The sequence below is a fragment of the Ochlerotatus camptorhynchus genome, unplaced genomic scaffold (assembly GCF_037179485.1).
Source record: "Ochlerotatus camptorhynchus isolate MF236.1 unplaced genomic scaffold, CSIRO-AGI_Acam_v1.1 ptg000090l, whole genome shotgun sequence".
NCBI lineage: Eukaryota > Metazoa > Arthropoda > Insecta > Diptera > Culicidae > Ochlerotatus > Ochlerotatus camptorhynchus.
In genome coordinates, this window is record NW_027040580.1 from 1064190 (window position 1) to 1082582 (window position 18393).

The window sequence follows — 18393 nt, forward strand, 5'->3', positions numbered from 1 at the left end:
CAAGTTTGGTTTGGACTTCTTTCCGCTTTTATTGTGGCATGGATGCAGTGAACTGTACGGTTTTGATGCAGAACAATGTCTAGTTTAATGGGCGCACACTTCACAGTATTCAGCTTTCATGTAATTTTCTTACTTTGCATTGCTCACGATTGAACTACTTGTTCTGAAAGTTGACCAACTTGAATCGAAATAAATTTCTACAGCCGAATGCAAAATGATAGAATATTCGTTAGTAAGTTTGTTTTTTGCCTTTTTCGTAAGAGATCGCTTTTTCCCTCGTATTACTCCATCACTATTGAGAAATGATGAAGTATTCGATCTTTTTTACAGTTTCCATTCTTGCATTTATTGGAAGGATCCGACTCTAATGGAAAGGACCAGCTATTTATACCCTTCGGAGTGTTGAAACACTTTCCAAAGGCGCACCCCTTTGTCAGTTAAAATTTTCCTTAGCAACAAAATTAAGGAATGAAACCGATGATGACCGATAGTCAGAACCCTAGTCTTAACCATTTCAAACTAGGGAACAACGAATAGAAGATTAGGAATCACATAGATGAAGACTAACTAACTAACTTTTTCCTTGTTTCAAGATCATCCTCGGTGGACAAAGCCGAGTTTTTTCACTGCCAACAAGGCATCAAATGTAACAAGGACTGAGATGTCCATAGTTTGAAGTAGTCAGTACTAGGAATCTGTGGTAGATATTACATCCCGTAACATACCACGAAAAGGTGATCTACCCACGTTACGGGGCAAGAGATCGTTACTTACTTATCCCTAAATTGGCAAGGAATTGACATTGAAATATTCCCAATGCTTGTTTCAATATTTGCCATGAATCAAAGACAACATACAGTGAGTCACAGTCAAAATCGTCCGCTATTTAAAAAAAATCTCTTAGATGCATAAACGACTCAATAATGAAAATGGTTTATTTTGTTTACTTAATACTTAAACTGCACATTTCTTCAACTTTGTTTTGATAATCGTCCACTTTTGGTAATTTATCTGATTGGTAACAAAATTGATACCTTGAGTTTTTATTATGTATCGAAAGTTATGATTGTTTTTCCTTTTTTATTTAACGTCGGTCTCTGTTCCGCAATCGAGTGCCAATCACCGACGAGTGTCGATTGCTAATTGGTAATCAATCATTGACGGCAATCGAGTGCCAGTGAAGCGACTTCCACACCTGGAAACTATCGCACCCATTATCCAAATGGTCGGGAGAGATTTTTTCGCCCCAGAAAAATCCCAATGACACACTGGTGAGAAAGCAGTCACGCTTACCGCTCAACCACCAGCGCCGTCAAGCTATGAAGGTTGTAAACAAAAAGATGAATTATTAACTTTGGAAATGTTTTCACTATTTATGATTTTTGACGATTGTTACAAAAATAAAAGAAATAATTACAAAATTTAAAACAAAAATCTGATAATTATGTGTAATTTCTATCAATCTCGCCATCTATTTCTTGACGTAAGAGCGCTCTTGTTGTCCGATAATTGTGTCTCGGAGTAAGTGATAGGGTTTAACTTTTTTCATAAGATGTTTTTATGAAAAATATTAAAAAGGTGTATTTTTTGTGATTTATGTTTTAGGCATACATTTTTCACACCAAATTGCTAAAAACATTGAATCCCTAATATTTCCCTGATATAAAACAGTTGTTTGAATTCTTCTACCTTTATTTAATGTACGACACAAGTGGCTAAATCAATCTTTATTTGTGAGAGATATATCGAATTTTAAGCGAAAACGCTGCCCTTTTTGAAAATTTATAACTAAGCTAGCTGTAAGTTGTTTAAAGCATTTTTAAGCATGAAAAACGAACTTTATTGATTATCTATGTTTGCTCTACAAATACGTTTTTTTTAAGTCTATAAAGAAAATGTAAATATCATGGAACGCGCAAAAATTGGTCAACTTAAAATTGGTGTATTTCTGTTAAAAATACATAAAAAAAACCTATTCAATGGTTGCTATGATGTGTTTTCACCGTTTGCTCTCCAGTTGTCAAAATGACGTCCAACCAAGAGGAGCAGCGTGTCAAAATTTTGCTCGCGCAGCAAGAGAATCCGACGTTCTGGCGTTGGCATAATTGCTGAATGTGGCCAAATTGACCATGACAAACGTTTTAAAAGTATTCGGGGATTCGACGACCAGGAAGCCTGGAAGCGGTGGCAATCGTAATCCGGACGTGGCAGCGACGACGAAGAAGGTGGTGGTGAAATATAAGCGGAATCCTAACCTGTCCATCCGAGACGTCACTGGCAAGCTCAATGTCTCCCATACTACTGTGCAGCGGGCCAAGAAAGGAGCCGGGTTGTCGACGTTTAAGAAGGTGAAGGTGGTGAACCGAGATTACAAACAAAACACGTCGGCAAAGCAGCGGTCCCGAAAGCTGTATACGAATCTGCTCACAAAGTTCGACTGTGTCGTCATGGACGACGAAACTTATGTGAAGGCGGATTTCAAGCAGCTTCCGCGACAGGAGTTTTATACCGCATCAGGAAAAGAAAAGTGGCTGAAATTTTCAAAACCATCAAACTATCGAAGTTCCCGAAAAATGATGTTGTCTGGCTGGCCATATGCACGTGTGGTCTAAAAAGCGGCATTTTCATTACTACGGGAATCATCAATCAAGAGATCTACATCCAGGAGTGCCTTGAAAAGCGGCTGCTACCATTCCTAAAGCAACATATTAGACCTGTGCTGTTCTGGCCGGACTGGCGAGCTGCCACTATGGCAAAAAGACAATCGAGTGGTACGATGCGAACAACGTGGTTGTGGTACTAAAAGACCACAACCATCCCAACAACCCAGAACTCCGCCCTATCGAACGGTATTGGGCCTTGGTCAAAAGGAATTAAAAAAAAAACTAATAAATCCATGGAAAACGAGCAGCAGTTAAAATCTATCTGGCGTTTGAATAAGGTCGATGATACCACTGTGCAAAATTTAATGGAAGGGGTTAAGCGTAAGGCACGGCAGTTAGAATTTGGCAAACCAAAAGAACAAACGAACATTTTTTCCTTTAAATATATAAATTGAACTACCAGAAGAAAAATAATAAGATTTTTGTGATATGAATTTTGACAGAAAGAATCGATTTTTTTTGTCGACCAATTTTTGCGCGTTCCAGTCTTTAGGTATCAAAAATGAAAAAAATTGCCTTAGAAACGCTTAAATAACTCTTATATCCCTCAACATGGTATAATAAGCGTTGACCATTTCAGCACTAAAATGGTTTAAAAAATGCCAAAAGAACCTAAATGGCTTTAGAAACGGTTCAAAAATCGTTTAATTCCGTTAAAATAACTTTTGAAAATACCTCACTAGACAAACCAGCATGTGGCTTAAAGGGATGCTTACCACCTCGACTAAAAATAAGTTTTGATTTTTATAAAAAATATTGGAGAACAAAATCAAACAAAAATCAGTATTTTCTTTTTTTTAAGAAAATTTACACCGTATCCAATGTTTTCTCATAAAAATCCAAACTTCCATTATTTCTCATCAGTTATTCGGATTTTACTGGTAATTGTTTTTATTGAAAGTTAATAATATATGGATCAATTACAGCATATGTTTCAGAATAACACCGCCTTTACCCTTTTTGAACAGCTTCAAACGTTTTTCGAACCCATCGCAAGCGGCATGCACGACTTCCATCGGCATTTCATCTTAAATTCGAAGGATTACGGCTTTGAACTGGGCCAAAGTAGACACCTTGTACTCTTTTATTTTCAACAGGGGCCCATACATTAATTATGTCACGCTAAATCGAGCAAAAAATTACCCCCTCCCCCCTATCGTGACGTTTTTCCTATACCTAATGCACTGCTTGTCACAAAATCTTAGATCCCCCCTCCCCCCTTAGAGCGTGACATAATATATGCATCAACCACAGCATGTATGTTCACACAAAATAATCCAAGGGGTTTAGATCTGGTGAACTGGAAGGCCATTCATCCTTGGCCAAAAAGCCGGTCCAATTTGCCTGCCCACCAGTTATGCACCAAATTTGCTGTATGAGAAGGTACTCCGTCCTGCTGAAACACGTAATTATCCTTCCCGTATATTCTTTCTAAGCTTGGCTTCACGACATTCTGCAAAACTTCCGTTTTATAATATAAAGCGTTGATCTTAACGCCTTTCTCGATGAAAACCAACGGTTGCTTGCCGTGCTTGCAAATACCCCCCTCCCTCATACCCCCCCCTCCCCCAACCATCACGGAAGCAGTGCTTTGGAACCGTGGAATGTTTCTGTTGCTTTCTGGAATGTCCTGCAGGCCCACAACCTGTTGTTTTTTAGGACAAATAACTTTTCATCGGAAAAGACAAAGTCTCGTCAAGCGTGCCGCGATAGAAGGAGAGTTGCTATTTCAAACCTTTTCTTCTTGGCAGATTCCGAAACTCCGCGAACTTTATGTTTCTTGAAAGCTTGGCATCCCAGGTTCTGTTAAGATCAGCGGCCATTTTACGTAAAGTGCGTTGTGATTTTCATCGAATTCGTTCCCTGACGGTCTTAATCACTCGTTCTGTCCTAGGTGAACGTCTTCGGCCGGATCTTTTCAGGTCATTCAACGAGGAAGTGCCACGCTACCTTCTAATGGTTCGATACACAAAATCACGCTTTACTCCCGGGTTCTTTAAATTCTTGAAAATAGTGCTTATTCCATCGTTCCATCTTACTGAATGAAAATAATCAAACAGAACTTTCAATGGTTTGTGTAAACACAGTGCAAGATAACACCAATCCATAGATAGTATATGAACTGTAGTTTCACCACTACGACGAGATGAAATAGTGTATGAGTATATATTGGGACACGGTGTCAGTGTAAACACATTTTTTTCTATGTCATTATGGCACAAAGTTGGACTCACCTAAAAAACTACTCTATCGGTTTTGTTTAGAACCCAATTTTTATTCATGAGATAACATGCATAAATGACGTAGCATTTGAGGGGGAAGAGAGGGTTTCAGATCTTGTGACCGGCCATGTATTAATATTAACAAAATAAATATGCTACGAGTGGGATTGGCGGGATGCTTGGAACATGCCATAATCCTTAATGTGTAAAAACTGCTGATCTAAAATTAGGCAATACTAAGTAGCCCCGGCCGCTACCGAATGCAGGTCAAGAAACGATTGTAGGAAGCACTGGGATGTTAGATAAAAGGGTTGGGTATGCAGCAAGGTTCGTTTTGGAAAAAGGTACGCTGAATTACAGTGATGGGATCAAGTTAGGAAACAAAATAATTGATTAACGAATCAAGGCCAAGAGAGTAAACTCATGATGTTCTGGTCAGTAAGCAAAAACGGTTGCTTTAAGGCCACCGAGCCCCTCATATCACATCACACCACTTATGATCGAGTTTTTACAGCCATTCAAACCCGGGACCGTCAAAAAGGACGACAATTTTGAAATATCACAGTGAGTAAGCATTGTGGCTATAAAACTTTTTAATATGATAGGCCCTTCAAATTGCTAATTTTTTTTTAGCGACTGGTAAAATCGCTCAAAAATCGTCAAAGTAATTCATGGGCAGCCTCCAAGGGCATTCAAAAGATTCTTCTAGCAAATTTTGGTTAGATCCCCTTGGGTTTAATTCTAAAGAGAATTCTAAGATACTTCTGTAAAGAATTTACGAGCTGAATTGCATGGTAATTTTAAGGAGAATTCCTAGAGAATCATAAAGGAAATTCGGAAGGAAAATTACAAAGCAATTCAAACTTCAATTCCAAGGATATTCTGATCATAATTCCACAGGGTGGGAAAGCGCCTCAGAGCGTTTGCAAAGCAACTTTGTGTCAAAGAGTGTGTGGTCCTCTCATTTGCTTCGCACACTCTTTTCCAACTATTCTTTGAGAAAGCGATCCACACAATGAGCGGTACACTCCGTGCGGCGCAGGAAGTGCTTAAAATATACAGCTAATGTCTTCTTGAGATTTTTGCAACCTTTTCTTACCACGATTGCATGCAAAGAGGATTTTTTCTTGATTTGTTTTCCGTACTCAGTACCAATGCTACCGACGCCAGGGAGGCAGCTCCCACACCTCGACCCTACCTATCGACCCATCAACTCATAGACCGGGGACCAACGGATTTACTTCCCTTCCGAAGGAAGGCGTGATCAGAGATTTTATGCCTCATAAAATCCCGGCGGCGCCAATTGGGATTGAACCCAGGACTTTTGGGGTGAGAGGCAATCACGCTTACCACTACACCACCGGTGCCGCTGTGCATTAAGAGGAAGAATTTTGTCTTTTTGCTGGGTTTCCCATTTGCAACCCTACACTTTGCGTCAGAGCCGTCGGAGCGATGGCTACACATTGAGTTTTCTGGGTGTATGTCTCTCTTCTCTTCTCCACTGCCTTACATTTGCGCAGGGTGAGCAGCTAACAAACTTTGTGGTTGATTGATTATCACTATGTGGATTTCAGAAAGTCAGTACATTGCGCACATTGAGTGATCAGATGACAGCCCTGCAATCCCATGAAAGTTTTGAGAAGAACTTTTAAAGAAGTCTGACATGAATTCCAAGATAACTTTGATCATGATCCCATAAGAATTTCAATCTGAAGATAGTTCCAAATGAATTCCATATCGTTTTTTTGACAGCTTTCCAAGGAGGAAAGATTAGATTTAGAAGTAGAACTTCTGAGAAGAATTCCATAGGTATTTTGAGAAAGAAGCTTAACAGAATTTGGGTAACCTTTCGACGGAATTGTTCTGGATTTCTAGCAAGGGACCATCCCTAAATGGCGTACCCTTCCTCCCTTAAATGCAACGTCATTTATGGATGGTCCCCAAGTGGTTTTTCAAAGTGACTGCAGTTGTACAAAACCTCATTTCTATCTCCACCTAAACAGATAAACACTCGCTTACATCCGTACTTTTTTATCACGTCCATCATCAATACATTTTCCCTCTTAATTGATTTTTTTCTGCTTGACCAACAACCAACGACTAATAACCGATTGTAGCTGCAGTACACGGGCCACTGAAAAAAAAGCGATGCACGAACTCCCCGCAATATACGTTTAACAATAGAGAATCAACCGAAAGCGAGAGGCGGGCAGTGAAAATTTAATTGGGTGGCCTACATAAGCAAATCCCGAAGCATCCGAACACTCACTACAGGAATGGTTCGATTGGAGGGCAAACGATTTTGGCCCCCGGTCAATTTTGGTACCTATTTTTCGCGCTTCTCCTCCTCCTCCACCTTATGATAGACGCTTGCCCGAACTGTTGCTGCTGCAGTTGTTGATGTTGTTGTGGGCATAAGGTCTTGATGGCTGCAAGAGAAATAGGTCAATTCGGTTGCCTTTTTCCTGTCAGCCGATTGCGATAAAAGGTTAATGGATGGAATGTGTATAATTGCAGCAATGGTCGTTAAATCGCGGAAATGATTGGTCATCTGGCCGAAAGTGGAAACATCGCCGTGGGTTGGTCTCCCGGAGGTTGATGCTTTTTGGTGATGACCGCAATTGACTCTTGGCCCCCGCCGTCGTTGGGGTCGAGGTCAACCGGCTCAATCGATAACGACAGCTGACGGCCGATGATTCGCCGACAGTTATGTGGGATGGTCGCTAGAAATTGTAGGAAGATACATCCTGACACGCGATTGAGATTGAAACTGATGTGTTAAGTGATCGAGAGGAGGTGATGGCATAGATTCTATTCACTGCTGGGGAGTGATTTGATTTGATTTGTGATTTTTTCGGTTGTTGGTTAATTGTGTTCAACCATGAGATTTTATTGAAACACAAGAGAACTAACACCACTATTCCAGTTCTGCTCGTCTCATTTACACTCTTCGTAAGTCAATCCAACTAAATACTTTATTGCATTTGATCACATAACGAACAGTTATTAAAGCAAGTGCTGGGACTAGGACACGGCTACCCGAGCGAACCCAGATCAAGAATCACGTTCTGCTTCCACTCAAACCTGATCGTAAATCTATGACTATACGAGCGAGAACCGCTGGGAAAGCATACCTACATACGGGTCCGTATTGAGAGATTGAGACAAACAAAAAATTAATTACCCAAGATTTAAGTGAGTTTTATGGTCACGCGGGATCGTTAACGTTAAAGTCTCTAGCCAGTCAATGGATGGCAGCAGCTCGTATAGTGTCACTAATGGCGATGGAGGTGGGGGCGTCAACATGCCACGAGAAACTCATACCAAACACCCACGCCCGCTGTCCAAAGGTTCATAATATACCTACAATTCTACAATGGGTGCATGTAAAACCTGCTCATGCAATGAGATAAAAATGGCAGAATTGCCCCGTGTATTCCCGAAGGTAGCAATAAAAACAACTATTCTACGTCGATATACCTATATATATGCATTCAACGACCGGATGAGTTACGAGCTCTTGGTGATTTTACCGTCCGCCGGGCTACCTTACATTACCGGTGCGGCGGCGTGTCGCGTGGATTCCATCTGGCTTGCATTTTGTATTCACAGACGGGAGATGTAATATTATCATTTTTTCATTGCATTCGCGAATGGAGCACAGGTTTCAAGGAAATTAAATTGGCGTGTTTTAATTGTGGATTATTAAGTCAATTGGATTGACTGGCTTTTCTGTGCTGATATGGAAGTGGGCTCTCTGCCTTCCTGATGGCTGAACGGACGAAAGATGATGTTGTTTGTGTGCTGGTAATGGAGTTGACATGCTTTTCAGACTATTTTACTTAACTAAAACAGGATTCACTTAGCAAGTGTTCAATTGTTATATAATGATCAATTGCTACCGACAATTTGTAAATGCCTCTTTTGCGTCATGGAAAGGAGAAACGTACCAGAATTGATGCATACACTGGCTGCAAAAATGTTGAAGTAGGCTGTTTAAAATCTTCGTAAATTATTTGACCTATTATTGTCACGCTATTAATAAAGTCCTTGAGTACTGAATTGTGGTTATAAGAATGCAACATCAAGTAAAGAAATGACAACTCAAAAACGTGATTTATCGTGTTGACGATAATGTTTCGCGATAAAACCGTTAAAACGACCAAAACCAGCGCCATCACAACATCAAATTAAGTTTTAAATTTGATCTCAGACTTTTCTCGGGTATACAAAACAAGTTTCTTTGAACAAAAAAGTAAAAAAGTTTAGATAATGCCGAGACATTGTAAAGTTTTTTTTTTTCCTTTGGTTTGTTTTTTCCGTCGATCTTGTTTTCCGTGCTGAGCACCAATGCTACCGACGTGCCAGGAAGGCAGCTCCCACACCTGGACCCTACCTATCGACCCATCAACTCATGAACCGGGGACCAACGGCTTTACTTCCCATCCGAAGGAAGGCGTGATCAGAGATGTTATGCCTCAGAACATCCCGGCGGCGCCGACTGGTATTGAACCCAGGCCTGCTGGGGTGAGAGGTAATCACGCTTACCACTATACCACCGGCGCCGTTACATTGTAAAGTTAATGGTTTCGCAGTATTGATTGTAAGAGGCCATCATGCGATTTATGGCCCATATATTGAATAATTGGTTTATTGCAAATAAATGTTGAATTCGGAGTTGTCGAGTAGGTGCATAGAAATTTAATTTTGATAAAAGTTCTGTTGAGTTAATGCGCTGTCAAACGATATCGTTTTCAAATGAAACCATTGCATATTCACGATGCTATTTTAATGTTTGTATGTTAATAAGCATGTAGCGTGGTTTATATGATGGAAGAGGAAATGATGTCCAACCTAATTTAAGAAGGGTTTTTCGCATACATTGTTTTTGTACTGATTCTAATTTTTCTCAGTTCTAATCCTACTGAATTTGAAATGTTTCTTTCCATAAACAGATTTTATAAGGTGGTTATCGGAAGAAGGTTTTTTATATAATTTTGGATAAATTTTCGAGCTCAGATTTTTTTTTGTAATGCACTGAGACGTGAAAATCATCATGAGAATATCTTATACGAAAATATACAGTGAGCATGAGCATGATTGACCGTCCACGGATGCTCCGTTATTGCCAGATTTAGAGGTTTAGAGGTCGCGAAAATAATTTGAAGTTTATATGAATATTTTGACGACTTGGGTTATACTTTCCACCCTCAGATCCGACCGATTTCGCCCCACCAGTGTTTGATTAATCAATTTTACGGTATGGATATTTCCAAATACTCGTAAATTTATCATCAATAAATTCCTACATTACTAAAAAGAGTAATAATGTTGCTTATGAAGAAATAAAATGTCCAAAAAATTGCAACAGATTAATAACCGATTACATATGAATATCTTAATTATCTTATAATATAATTGTAAAATATAAAATAAATTTCAGACTAACAAAACTTTATCTTTCAGTTTTGAGACAAATACACATTAACAAGTTATTGGATTAGTATTAAAAGATCTGTTAAATAAAAAAATGGTATTCTGGCATCAAAAAAAGTGTTTGTTATACGTCATTTATTATAATAACTAAATTATTTATCAGTTCGTTATTCGTAGAACATTTTTTAAGGTATTATTTTAGATATTTTACCTCATATATAAGGCTCGAAGCATGGAGAGATCAGTTCACCCTGGGCTAGAAATGCAATCTAGTGGATCAAAATTAATAACTACGAAACGGAGCATTTCCGCGCCTTGGTGTCTTCGTTAAAGTTTCTCGTCATAATAAGGACCTTCTATTGACATAAACAAATAGTTCAAAACTCTTCAGCAAAGATGGCGCCACAATCTCACTTCTTTCTCTGACGTTTTGGAGACTTGATGTCTTCGGCAAAGTTGTTTATCTTGACAAAATAAACAACGCTGTTGAAGACGTAAAATTTCCACAGCTTACTGGTTCCAAGTTACATGGAGTTAAAGAAAAAAGCGCAAAAAATCGCGACCTGACATTTTCAGCAAAAATGAAGCAATACTCGATAAACAAAATATCAAAATTTGAGAGAGGTATATTTTGGTGTTTTTTGAGATTTCATCATTTTAGTGGAACATATTTTTTTCTTCTATCACTTTTTTTAATGCATTTAAATGACGTTTTGAAGGCTTGACGTTTTAGGCAAAGTTGTTTATCTTGATAAAATAACCAACTATTCTTAAGAAGTCAAGACTCCACAGCCTACTGTTTTCGAGTTATGTGCATTTAAACAATATATTTTAAATTAAAACACTTATTTTCACATTCTTTTCTGCAATTCCATATAACTCAAAAACAGTGGGCTGCGGAGTTTTGACTTCTTCAGAAGAGTTGTTTATTTTATCAAGATAAACAACTTTGTATAAGTCGTCAAGTCTTTAAAACGCAATTTCAGTGCATTAAAAAAAGTTATAGAAAAATACATGCTCCATTAAAATGACGAATTCTCAAAAACATCAAAATATACCTACCTCAAATTTTAATATTTTGTTTATCAAGTATTGCTTAATTTTTGCTGAAAACGTCAGGTTGCGATTTTTTGCGGTTTGGGAGATATTAAAGTTCAAAAATTGTTGGTTTTTTCAACAATATCTTTAAAATTTGAAGCTTAAACCAGATGTCTCTTCACAAAATTTATCAATTTAATGCATTTGCATAAGAATATGGTTGTCAGCAAAAAAACCGAAAGAGAGAAAAAAAAACATATTTTCAACATTTTTCTTGCACTCCATATAACTCGGAATCAGTAGGCTGTGGAAATTTTACGTCTTGCAAAGAGTTGTTCATTATGTCAAGATAAACAACTTTGCCCAAGACATCAAGTCTCAAAAATGTCAGAGAAAGAAGTGAGATTGTGGCGCCATCTTTGCTGAAGAGTTTTGAACTATTTGTTTATGTCAATAGAAGGTCCTTATTACTCGGAAAAAAATCCGTTCCCGAAAACGGGAACGGACCGTGAACTAAAAATCACGGCCAACTATCCAGAACAAAATTTTCTCAAATATACACCGTGAACTCTGGTTCAAGCCTGTGGTTCACGAATATGGGAACTCTTTTTTTCCCGTGTATGATGAGAAACTTTAACGAATACACCAAGGCGCGGAAATGCTCCGTTTCGTAGTTATTAATTTTGATCCACTAGATTGCATTTCTAGCCCATGGTGCACTGATCTCTCCATGCTTCGAGCCTTATATATGAGGTAAAATATCTAAAATAATACCTAAAAAATGTTCTATGAATAACGAACTGATAAATAATTTAGTTATTATAATAAATGACGTATAACAAACACTTTTTTTGATGCCAGAATTCGGAGTTATTAATTTTGCTCCGCTAGATTGCAGTTCTGGCCCATTGTGCAGTGGAGAAAGCCCAGGTCTGATTAACACAACATTCGTGGTTCGAGTCCAGTCGACTACCTTTTGAGAGTAGGCTGTGCGTGTGATCGAACCTGACGTTTGTTTTCTTCCGTGGAGTTTTTCTTCTTCTATAATCAGTTGCTGATCTGATCAGAATACGATTTTCAGTTCCTCAGCGAGTTCACTAATACAGAAGAAGTCCTGCGAGAGCTACATTCTATCTAGTTCTACGTTCCTGTTATTGACCGCTGACAAGCTGTTCCGAAGCCAAGTAGAACCTACATGTGACCCTCGACTTCCCATCATTCGTCTCATCGTTTAGTTGAAGCGCTAAACCTGACTATTGGCCACGAAACGGCTTTGCAATGCACATCAAAAATCCAACAGCTTTATCTCAAATCGAGGGAAGACAAGCTCTACCACAAACCAGGCTAGTTGATGTTGGTCTTCGTCAAACGGACCGTCTACAATTTGGACTTATACATCAATCTGCCTTTAGGTTCAATTGGCTCAACTTGGTGAGTTCATTCCTTTTTGTCCCTTGTTATTTTTTCTATCCAGTAACGCTGCTAGATCTCCTTTTCGTATAAGATCTATCACCGAACCCAAGTCCTAAAAACTTCAAATTAGTGGAACAGGATTTTTCAGTAGTCATTTCAGTCCTTGTTACTTTTTTTGAGTCTTGTGATAGTGACAAGACTCTGGTTGTGAGCACCCCCGTTATGAATTTTTATGTTTTATATTTCAAATCAAATATATTCACCCAAGTTTTCGATTTCGTTCGAACCGTATTTCTCATACATTTTTTTTTTTTGTAAGGAGGATACAGTTCGAATGAGAACAGGAATATGAGTGATTGTTTATCTTCATATGATCCTTTCCCTTTGTCCTTCTCCTTTTACTTTTCGTCTTCTCTTTTCAGAAAGCGAGTAGTGGCGCCATAGTCATAAGCTAAAAAGGGCGGAAAACTGAGAAAATGGAGCATCACTTAACGTTAGATTAGATGCTTTCAACGACCAACCAATTATATAATTACCAAAAACCGAACGTACGGTACGAGATGTCCACGTTTCATCCATTTATTGGATTATGAAGTATCGTCGAGATAAACAGGCCTGATGTTTTCTGACTCATCTTGCCCCTTAAATGCTGCACAGTAGGCCTGGCCGTTTTGGTATGTGTGCTTGGTATGCTTTCAAGAACTGGCTGTGTTGATGTTAGATTAGATTAGATTTTACCTCTTATGTAATTAGATTTTACCTCTAATGTAATTAATAGTGAATTTCGCCATACATTGTCAAGTCGATTTTCCACCAGTCCATATGATCGATGGATACTGTCAGAAGCAGCACCTATTTGCTATTGGAAATTATTTTTTTTTTTTTTTTTAAATTATAGTTACTTTAACACTCTTGGGTCATTCGTGGAAATTATTGAATTTCAGTTATATCGCTTTATCTTTGGTTCTAGTAGTCCAAACACTGAAATATGTGGTTGCCAGGACAACGAATAACAAACCTGTTGTTGATCTGATACAATTGGTGCTGTTGTCTAGTGCATATTCAACTATCAATTCACACTATTATGTAATTTTCTCACACTTTCAGCTTTACTCCTCCAAGTTAGACTCAAAGTGCACAAAGAGAGGGCAAATTGAAGAGAAGACGCGGTCATCACTGAGTTATTTTCTCTCCTCTAGTTCTGCTTTACTGATACATACTCTTTTAGTCGACGTACTCTATGTATGCCGATGGGTTCATGTGTTCAGTGGGTACGTTGCTCTTGGAATACGCTTATTAAATCATCACTTTGTGCATTATTTGAGAGCGAATAACAGTGTAAAAAGTTATGAAGAAGAAAGAGCGTGTAGGTGTAATCATTGGTAGCGATCTAGGGGGAGACAACTGGGTATAGATTTGGGTACATTTTATGATCCAGTCGATAATTGGTTGATTTTCAAGTGTAACATTTTTTAATTTAAATGTGTTCACAATTACTGTTTGAACTGTTTATATTGATTTTGCACGATTAATGCTCAACAAGCAGTGCAGGAGCGCATAAATAAACTGCCAAGAAGAATAAAAAGAAGCCATATGTCCTGTCTTGTCTTAGGTACTATCACAAATGTAATCTTTGGAAATGTTTGGAGGTGAAGATTTATGAACTGTCGCGAACGCCTTTAATTTAAATATTTATAAGAATCTAATTGTGTTGCTTTGCTTCTGCCATACGAGTGCATTCCTAAAAGTATTGAACAATGTTGATGTCGAAAGCGGAATCCATGGGGAAGTTCATGGAAATTACAAAGCACTGGAAATTAGCGAATTAGAGTGCTTTTTTTTCTCTTGTTAGTGACCTATATTTTGCATTGGGATACGATGATTTTACGTACGCAATGGCTTTAAGTTAAGGAGTTATATTTATATTCTAATCAGTGGTGCTCAGCTGAAGGCATATGGTGGGCTATATTGCTAGTTTCTACGTAAAGTGCGTGCTACACTCAGTGTCGTAGTGAGGGCTGGCGACAACGGCCAATGGTGACAATCTAAAGGGACGAATTCAGAGAGTTTCTTTATAGCGTCTTTCCACAAAATGCATTGCATCAATAATATTTTTATAAGTTTATGAATCAGGAAAATCATTGTTGCTATGAAACTGCATCAAATTGATCGAGCTCTAAAATTAAGATAATATCTTGAAGTTCGAGATCTCGATAGATTTTCAAAATCTCATTATCTCTTAAGAAGTTTTCTTGTAGCAAGGTTGAATTTAGGAAAGAAAAAGATTATAGTAAAACAATCTTTTAGAAATCATTGTACGTATGTATTTATGTATGTCTATAGAATCCAACTTCCACTGTCCGGCAGTGTTTTTATGGAAGAAAAATGTTTGCAATATAATCTATTATTATCTTATACTGATCCCAATGCAAACAAATTTAGCCCGGAAGTTTAAAGGTGATAGCTCGTTGAGATTCTCATAACGCATTTCAGAATGCCTGGACTCACGTCCATTCCGAGGTTACTTTCACTTACAACAAGTCCCGCATACACGTAGTACCGATATAAAATGTATATTGGTACTGCGTGTACACTTCCATCATCAAAGCAATTCCTGCTCTTTAGATGGCACGTATTTAGTAGGATGCATTTCATATTTTTATATCTAGTTGTAGTTTCGAAGCGATCGTCAATCAAAAACTATTCAATCAGATCAAAAACAGAATCACTAACATGCAACATGGTTTCTTCAAAGAACGATCAACTAATACAAATTTACTTGAATTCGTGAACTATTCTTTGGTTGCAATGGATAATGGAAACCATGTGGAAGCACTCTATACCGATTTTAGCAAAGTATTTGATCGTATTGATATGCAGTAGAAAAGTGTGAACGAGTTAGGGATTTAGGAGTTATAATTGATTCAAAACTAGCATTCACTGATCATTATAATACAATTATCAACAAAGCAAATAATATGCTTGGCTTTATCAAACGATTCAGTTACAATTTTCATGACCCGTATACAATAAAATCACTGTACATTTCATATGCAAGATCAATACTTGAATATTGCAGTATAGTTTGGTCACCTTTTTCATTCACACATGAGGAACGATTAGATCTTCCATCTTATGAAGCACGCTGCATGCTCATCAACATTCAAATATTGAAAGCGTGTCGTGAATTTGCAATGGTTTCGTTTGTGAACGATATAGTATCGCATCGAATTGACTCAGTAGAACTGTTATCAAAGCTTAATTTTTACATACCTTCTCGGCAACTGCGAACTCGAAATATATTTACTACAAATCACTATCGCACAAATTATGCCAAATTTGGTCCACTTAATCAAATTATGACTGCTTACAATAAACATAGTGAAGCTATTGATTTTATAATGACAAAAACCAGATTAAAGCAGTACTTTAATTCTATTCGTCATTTTAACACATTACTTGTAATTTGTAAAAAATGGTCTACATCTGATTGACAAAAAAAAATCAGTTAGATCTCACCGCTTATGTATTTCGTCCTTGCTGCTGAATCTTTGTCATCTCGATTATCAATGAGTTAGTCTCACCGAATTCCACCAGTTGTTCACTATTATCCAAATCCATCACCAAACTTTCTTCTCTCATTCTTTGCGAGTATGCGCTATTTTCACTCTTCTTCTTAAATTTCTTAAGGTTTTTCAAGCACTCTAGATGTACCCGTTTTGCCCACGAATCGGTTCCGGAAGATTCCCTTAGAGAAATAAAGTTTTCTCCTCGACAAACACAAACTGCGTGCTTTAAAAATTAATTTTTCGGAACGGGTACCCCTCGACAAGGACACATTTCTAAAGATTTTGTCTGAATCACGAACACTTAAAAACATTTTTGAAATCATCAATTGCGTTTGAAAATTGTATAAAATCATAGAACTTCATTCGAAAAAATACAGCTGCAAAAACAAAACACGTCAACTTTTCACCGCGGCCTACCACGATCCCAAACAATCTTTTAGAAATCATTAGCTTGGAAAAAACGTTAAGATCTGCGCGTGAATCTGTCTTCAACATGGATAGTTTATTCCTGGAATTCTGGAAATTAATCTTGAGGAATTCCATGAAGACCAGTAAGTCATTCTCAAAAGAAGTTCCAACGCTGTGTGAGGAAAGCTTTATGTAAATTCTATGATGATTTAAATGTAGTTATAAGTAGAATTACATGGCAATTTGGTAGAGAGGGTATTGTGAGGAAATGTCCAGGAGAATTTCAAGAATCTCTGAGAAGAACTCAAAGAGAAATAAGAGGATATTTCCCAAAAATATCCAAACCTCCATAACTCCAAGCAAATTTTGACAAGTGTTCCAAAGCAATAATGACAAAAACATTTAAGAAACTCTGAAATAAATTTCAAGAGAAAATTTGGAAGCAATCTGAATCTGAAAACGTTTTGATTTCATTTAATATTCTCCATAGCATCAAGGTGAGGTTATTTTGCTGTAATTTTGAGTTGAATTTCAGAGAAGTTCAAACTTACAACATTTGAGCATGGGAATATTGAGAAGCATTCCATAGAATTTAAAAGTATTTATATCGGAATTTTGGGAAAATTCGAAGAAAATTTTGATACATTGAACGGAAAATTCGAGAGTGAAAAATTCAGAGAGAATTCTGAAAATAACCTTGAGAGTAGAAACGATTTTTTCAATTATGATTCCAAGGAAACCCTGACAAAAAAATCAAATGGTCCTGAAAAAAGTTCCAAAAATGCGGAAATTTCAATCTGATAATATTTGCAAAAGAGTTCTAAGGTGAATTCCAATTCGGAGGATAATTTCTTGCGAATCACGATGAAGATTCCAAGAGACTTAAGGAGAATCCAAAGATCTTCTGGATTCATTTCAAGGATACTTTTGAAACGAGGCTGATTGAAATTATTCAATTTTTTTTAGAATGTCTTAAAGTGGTTTGATAAGCTTATTATAACAATAGTTATTATTATTTTATATTACATCAACAATATTAAACGGTGCGATCAATAGTGATGCTTGATCTGGGTTCGAAAACATAGCTGACTTTTTCCGGGAATATCATTCCATTTAAATAGCTTAATGTTGCCGTGTACGCCTGTCCATCTCGGTTTTGTTTGTTGTGATGTATGATGCATTTAGAAAAACATTATCTTTATGCTGTTGAATTGACTGTAAAAAGTACCAACAATAACAACAACAAAAATCTTAAATTCATGATTTCAGTAAAAGCTGAGCAGTTCCACACCAAATGACGAATCGGAAAAGCTCGACCATCTCCGATTTGTGTTAAACTTTGCATTGTTTGTTATGGGTAATGATTCACATAGCTAAAATTCCAGCCATTTTGAATCATGTAAAATTTTCAAAATAAAATATAGAACGGAAACGGCACTTCTGGTCGAAATGACGTCTGAGTCAAAGTTGTTGAATAAATTATGTTTTTTTTCTGGGAAAATTATGCAAACAAAAAATGTTTTTAGTATCTTTAAGGAAAAATTTCAAAATTTTTTATGAGCCTAATTATCTCAAAATGTCCTTGGCTGAGTTCAGAATTAAAAAATAAATCCCATGAATAATGTAGTCTGCCAACCTTTACTT

The 18393-nt window shown here is 37.4% G+C and overlaps 1 protein-coding gene across 1 annotated transcript in view; it reads right to left on the reverse strand.

Annotated features, from left to right (window-relative positions):
• B4 overlaps positions 1–18393 on the reverse strand; it is a 285095-nt gene that overhangs the window by 207849 nt on the left and 58853 nt on the right. The window lies entirely within an intron of this gene.